This window comes from Miscanthus floridulus, chromosome 16 (assembly GCF_019320115.1).
Source record: "Miscanthus floridulus cultivar M001 chromosome 16, ASM1932011v1, whole genome shotgun sequence".
NCBI lineage: Eukaryota > Viridiplantae > Streptophyta > Magnoliopsida > Poales > Poaceae > Miscanthus > Miscanthus floridulus.
The window spans coordinates 58,972,851-58,980,279 of record NC_089595.1 but is presented as its reverse complement, the minus strand read 5'-3'; the positions used below and the strand labels follow the sequence as shown (position 1 = coordinate 58,980,279).

General features: G+C 44.8%; 1 long non-coding RNA gene across 1 annotated transcript; it reads right to left on the bottom strand.

Moving 5' to 3' along the window:
• Positions 1–4,121: 4,121 nt before the first annotated feature.
• Positions 4,122–6,809, bottom strand: LOC136514221 (uncharacterized). Its single transcript, XR_010773573.1, has 4 exons — positions 6,266–6,809; positions 5,876–6,072; positions 5,225–5,289; positions 4,122–4,487 (listed from the first exon to the last, which is right to left on the bottom strand). It is a non-coding gene; the product is annotated as an uncharacterized lncRNA (long non-coding RNA).
• Positions 6,810–7,429: the final 620 nt, after the last annotated feature.

The window sequence follows — 7,429 nt, the reverse complement described above, 5'->3', positions numbered from 1 at the left end:
CGCACGAGCTCTGCGGTGACGACGTGGATCTAACGAGGCAACCTAGGCTAGGCGAGATGCTCCGATGAGGCTCGTCCACGTGCGTGGTGGCGCGACGGTGAGAGCGTGGCGGCGCTGCGCGTCGTGTTCCGCGCCAGCGAGGCATCTATTCATGGTGAGTTCATGCCACTAGCTAGCCTACCCCCTGACCAAGCTCTAATGCTAGGAACAAAAGCAATGCGCATGCAAGCTCAACATCGGCGAGCTCGTTGTGGAGGCGGCCATGGAAGCCGAGCTCTCCGGCGAGGGCGGGAACGGCGATTTCGCCCTCACCGTAGCTCATCCGGTGCTGCAACAAAGTCAAGGAGGTAGAGGGGAATGCGGCGAAGCTAGCTGTGAGATGGTAGCGGCAATGGTATGGTCGAGCGAGCGCTAGGCGATGGCAGAGCTGCTCGGTTGCCCGACGGCGCTCGGTAGTTCCACGGCGTGAGCGAGAGAGAGCAGTGGAAAGGGAGCGAGTGAGCGGGTGAATGTGAAATGAGGCGTGCGGGGTCTCAGGTATCGAGCGCCAACGCGCTACGGCGAGGGCCCGACGTCGGCCAACGGTGGCCAAAAGCTACGCTCGATCGGCCACCTCGATGCGCGATGCGGCGTTCATCAGGGTTCGATCAAGTGACTGACAGAGCAAATTGAAGGCGCTAATTCTCTCGATCCACGGCGAATTAGTGCACGGTGTTAGAACCAAACTTGTAGAGCTATGTACCAGCTACAAAACTTCTTTATAAATCAAATTCTAATTCTCAATGGTTAGGAAGATACATCGGCACAAAGTCGAGCACGTCACACTGTAAAACTCCAAATGACAACAATTTTTCTAAGTGTGGAAAATTGGGTTTTGCTGATTTTTGTGAGCCAAATTCAAGCATGTTAGGAGCTGAACTAGCCTATGACTCAAAAATAAAAGTTGTTCCTCTACTCAAATACTACAACTTTGCTTTAGTGAACACATCCATGCAAAGTCTCTATGACATAGTTCAACCTAGGTCAAACATACCACTTTCAAATGATGACTTACACTATATCTATGTCTTAGAGACCAAACTAGCCCTAGTCATGAATACCAAAGTTGTTCATAATGACATTCTAAACATGGTTAAGGTATTCCTAAGGTCACACAAGCATTTCATACATTGGTTACACATAATGCTTCCTAGGTCAACAAGCATATCATCACTTACGAGCTTAATTAGATAAAATGATCTACATGAACAATGTTCCATAGTCATCCTAAGTGTAGCTAAGGTGTTTTAATGACCAACATCAAACACTTACACTTATTCACACAAGATCATAAGCATACACATATGGAAACATAAAATAACAAAGCATGTTTCACATGTTTCAGTTGTATGTTTCATATGTAAAAGCTCATATAAGAATGCTTGATGATTATGCTCATGCAATGCAAGTCAAATTATGCAAGCCTAACACCTAGGGTGTTACAATTGGGATCGTGGCCCTCAGTTCCACAAGCCAGTCTGGCGATCGACAACCCGGAGGCGGCTACCGACTCCTGTACGATGCCCTAGAAAACGAGGAGGCGGTGATGAAGACCATGGAGGAGACCACGTCGCATAGGATGGCTGGCGAACCACCACCGTGCCTACAGTGCCTCCATGGCTGGCATAGTAACACCACGCCACACCATGCCACGACGTGGCCACAGGACGGTGACGACAATCACGCCCGGACATGCACCACAAGATGGCGTAGCTTGCAAGCCAAGTTAGCTAGGACCTCCCTTAGGCTCACGACCCTTTGGTCGGGAGAATCTCCTTCTCTGTACACGCCCTGGCCCTGAACTCTATATAAGGGCAGCCGGTGCACCCGTCTCAGGACATCCTCTACCATTTTACTTATTCTCCCTCGTAGTAGGGCTCCTGGAGCTTCCCTTCAGGCAGTCCATCTCCTAGCTCTAGCTCTCTAACCTCTTCCACCATTCTTGCATCCCTCATTGTAAGAACTTCAGAGCATTCAAGCGAGGAACACGCACTCGATCATCTCAAAGACTGGACGTAGGGCTCCCGCCTGAACTAGTATACCATCGTCTTCCTAGAGCAGCGCGGCAATCATATAAGTTTAATAATCCGGTTTACAAAACACCGACACCTAACATGGAGGATTTACACGAGTATATCGAGATCAACTGGGATTATTTCTGTAATCGACTAGAAAACCATCCTATAAACCAATCAAGATAAATCTCATAAGCTTACTCCCGTAGACTATATAACAAGGGTAGGGAGACCCTAATCGGTACTTCATAGAGAACCTTAGACACAAGAAGCAATTCTAGCGCATACCAGCATACGGTGCACAGGTGATACTAGAACACTTTTATGCACTAGGGGCACCCTTCACTCGAAGCAATATAAATTTATATATGTCCCGTGTGCTATCCTTCTTATTGTCTGCTACGTATGATACACTCAAAAATTATTGCCAGTGGTAGAACACCAATAACGATCACATCTGTTAATCTCCTATTTACCGAGGCGAATGTCGGTGAGCGTTCTCAGTCAACCATCTCTATTAATCAACTATTTATAAAGACAATCACTTTAGTATGCCCGCCTTCTATGTAAAAAGTTAATAGAGACGTGCATCTTCCTGAAAGTACAATAGCATCTAAAAGCAAGGGAATATAAGAAGTGAATATGGTAAAGGATACCAAGTCTTGTTTCTCGGTGATTTTAGATGTCTTTTCATTAAGAAATTCTACAAAGAAATTTGGATGGATGTTCCACCCATACAATGTGCCAATCTTATCGTCACTGGCGAGTGGTATCGTAGCACCCGTCATTAAAATACCAGCAATACATCTAGTCGACATTTTTTTTCTTTTCCTACTCGCACTTTAGTAGTCCTAATATTTCAGTACTACAGCCTTAGCGATGTTTTGTCTTAATGAAAAATCTGCTATTTCTAGAGAGGTACCTAAAAACACGTGTCTCTGTTAATTTTGAGGGCGTCCCTTGAAATCTTTTTGAGAGTGACCGTTGAATATACAACTAGGACGTAACGCGCAGCGACGATTAGCATAGTCATCGTACGTGTAGTTGTGTACCAGTAGGCTAAATGTCTGTTGGGCCGCACGTATATTAAGCTCGCTCTCTGTAGGCTAAGGTTCTTTTTGCCAGGGCTTTTTTACCGGCTTTAGGAGCCGTTTGGAGCCGTTTTCTGTCAAACGGGGTAAAGTGAAATAGCTTTACTGGTGAAGCCCCTAAAAACATGCTCTTACAGTGATTTGGGATGGGATGGAGCCAAAAAAAAAAAAAAGTGGCTTCTCCCGGCTCCTCCTCCAGACCCCTAAAAACATGCTCTCACAGGGAAGCCATTTTGTCAAATGGTTTACCAAAACTGTTTCAGCTCCACCGGTGGAGCTGTTCGTGGAGCTGAAGCCAAAAAAAAATGACTTCACTAGTGAAGTGAAGGTCTGCCAAACGGGGCCTAAATGTCTGTTGGGACGCACGTATATTATTAAGCTCGCTCTCTGTTGTGTGATTGCTACATTTTATGGGTCTTGAGGCGTGAGCCATGAGTAGGGATGAAAACGGATCGGATACGGACGGATATCATCGGATACGGACGGATATCACCGATATTACATTTGTTTTCATATTTCTGTCCAGATTCGGATTCGAATACGGATAGTGTCAACTATGTCGGATAGGATACGATTGGATATCGACATCATAAATATGCGATTTGAGTATTTGGATACGGATACGATATCGGATGTTGAATAATCGGACTCGGATATGAACAGATCTCAACCCCTCTAAATGGATTCGGTTTCGAATACGATCGAAAAATATCCATACCATTTTCATCCCTAGCCATGAGGCACGAAATGGTCCGTTGCTTGTTCAACTTTAGTGTACTGTGGTCCTCCAAAACAAACTTTAGTCCACTGTGCGTGCATTTTTGTGGCTAAAATATTGTTCGCTAAAGATGAGTGCAATACAGACAAGGTAACGTAAAGATGTAAAATATTGTTCGCTAGGCAGTGTTCGGCTGCACTTTAAGCCGACTTATTCGGCTTATTTTTTCAGCCGGAGCAGTGTTTTTCTCTCACAACATTCAACATGAACAGTATTTCCTAGTATAATAAGTAAATAATCCAGCTCAGCCGAACACTCAAGCAGATAGGTCCATAGCTGTACATAAAGGTTTCGTAAATACAACATGTCTTACTGCTGGGGCAGTCATAGCACTATCATACACAGGTTGACAGTTCGTATACATCATATACATATGAGCACATTTTTTTACCGCAGCGATAACAAAGGTGGTCTTGATGGTCTTTAAGGGTGTAATGGGCAGACCTCCTTGTGTGAAATGAACCTGAGTGTTGTACGTCATCGCTGCTGACATTGATTGGTCACCCGAGGCTGCAGTCTTGTGGTACTGCTTTCCGCTAGGGCAGTACACATATGGCTAGGTATCTACAGGCAAACAAAGTTGGAGCCATAAATTAAGATTATAAATAGACGTCCAGGAACCTAGCAAAGTAGTTACTAAGCATTTTGCTGGAAAACTGAACATGTGCAAAGTAACAGGCATGGGACAAAAGAGCAAATCTATAATGGTTCCTATAGGCACATTGAGATTCTGTGCCTTTTTTCCCCTTATCTAAAAAAAATAGGCACTGAATCACAATGGTAATCAGAATTAAGATTAGGAGGCCAATAAATCGTTTTCGTACGCCTAGTCCAAAGGAAAAAAAGGGAACAGTGTGTCTCATCAATTCTGTTCATATAGCAAAGATGACCACTTCCAACATAGCCTACAAAAGGCAAGGACGCAAGCAAACCTAGCTGATCCTAGTAGTGCGCTACACTGTAGTCAAGCAGAACAACTTCAGAATTGGAAATGAAACTAAGAATTCGTTTGCTGGTAGTAGCACAGACTGTATAATATTAGGCAAGATAAAGATGATATCCCAACAATAGATCACGGTATCCAATTTGTGTAGCACCAAATCATGGGGAAATTATATGGCAGTCTTGATCTCATTGATTTTTGTACAGTTAGTGAATCGTAACATATATGGATCAAGGGATGATGAACATGATGGTTTGCCGTAAAAAAAAAACATGATGGTACATCATATGGTCACTGTGTACCCAGAAGTACTTAATGTAGACTTTGCTGCAGTGGGAAAGGAGAAAAGAAGGGATACCACAATTCGAAGATGTTGAACTTGGCTGTGCCTATGTCTTCATGAAGCCAGGGGAAAAGGTTTAACTGAAATAGTAGCAATCACCAAATCAGTTCTGGAGTGATGGCACCACAGATACCCATTGGCGCAAAATAACCACGTGAAATTAGAAAAAAAAAATGCAGGGCCACAGAATCAAATTATGAAAGGAATTTTGGTACATGTTTTATTCTAACAAATGAGATGCCATATTAAACTATTTGGCAACAAAACGGCGGGAATTTACTTTTCACGTTTAAAGCTGGAAAGGAATACTAATAAAGATGATATAGAGCTGAACCGTACTACATATACCAAAATGTGTGACGCAAGAGCACCTCAGAATTTTGCAGACAGTGTTGAGAGAGCGATCGAATCAATTAGATAGTTATAAGAATGTGCACACGAGAAGTATTTATCATCCAGTAGAATTTAGAAAACAACACATAGGATACATATTGTAACAACGAAACACCAAACTCCTTTGCTGTCATCCCATGACGATAGGTATAGGTAAGAGAATGGGACATAAATAAATATATGAACCGGAAACATATACACAGGCAGCCCTATCTGGCTTGCACAAAGATAACAAACAATCAAAAACAGGATCTCCATTTGGGGAAGACAGACCTATGATTTGCAGCATGTTCGCTTGGTCATAAACAATCGTGGATTATAAGCCAGAACAGTATTTTCTCGAATACCAAACCAGCCGACGGTAATAATCCACGATCCTTTCACCCGAAACGAACAGGCTGTTGGTTTCGACTTCGTTGTTGCTTGAATGAAAGACAGAGAGTACCCATATCTGAAGATTCCAAATCCGTCTGAATTTTAAAGAACATGTGTAAATTAGCAACGAATCCCTTCATATAAATTGAAGCAAAATAAATACGAACTGTACATGCAGGCGTAAAGAAAGAAAGGGATGCTGGAAGGTAGAGGGTGCCGTTGGAGAGGGAAAGAGCAAGAGGGAGGTTATGGCCGACTGCATCTGACTGAGCATTGAGAAAGTCACACCTGGCGGAAGACGGAGAATCCAATGATTGCGAAGAACTGGCGCCCTATCCGTCCCTCGGCATTGCGTCGTGGCTGAGAAGGAAGGGTCGCAGATCTGGGCCGTTGAGCGACGCGGCGCGCACGGAGACATCGCCGCCGTACAGCCCGTAGCCGTGTCGCCGACACACATCGCCCTGGTCACCCACGCCAAGGACTGAGGAAAGGGAGACGTCGAGCGTGTTGGCTGGGCTGGCGGCGCCGGTGCAGACTGTGACGGGCCCTCATGGTGGGAGGCAGCCCTGCCACCGCACGTCACTCCGCCGTCGCCGCTGCCCTGCTCGCCCTGGCGGCGCTGCGAACGAAAAGGCCGTGACGCAGGTCACGCGCGTCAGGATCCTATTTACAGGGGCCACGACGACGGCGAGGCAAGCGGATTGGCGTCGACGACGGGGAGCAGGTGGAAGCCGGCACGTCGGCGGCGGGCGGCGGGGGGCGGGTTGCGAGAGCGGAGGAGCCGAGGAGGTGATGGGGGACCGGAGCGTAGCGGGCGTCCAACAACAGCTACCTAAAATGAACACTCATTCATCACTTGGTACTACAGGCAAATGATTTAATATATATTTTTAATCTTCTCCAACAAAAGACTAAAAAAACAATCATTTCTATAAATAAGTCTTCAGAAGAGAGAATATTCAGATTTAAGTTATGTCTCTCCTAACACCTAAAATAAGTCTTCTATATACATACTCTGTTGGAGGTTATAGATATTATGTTAGAGAACCATTTTAAATTTGGATTTCGTGATAGGTCTCCTATCGATGACAGCCCGAGGATAAGGAGAATAGGTGGGCAATGACGTGAAACATGCTTCGTACTCAACTCCATGATACACACCGCTCCGTGGGGGCCGAACCCACAAAGATGGATCTTTCATTCCTTCTATTCCAACATATCAAGTATACTGCTTAGCTCATATCACGCGCTTGCTACTACTTAGAAGAGCTCCTTTTTCTATCGTTAAGAGAAGGCAAGCCCTAGTCCCAAGTGAAAAAAGCATATTCATTTGGTTAGTCTTCCTCTACTTTACTTTTCTTAGTAGGGTCATCTAAAGGCTCTTCATATCACGAACTTGTAAAAATCAAACTTCTACAGCAAGAAGAATACATCAGGAAAGACCAGTTGTTG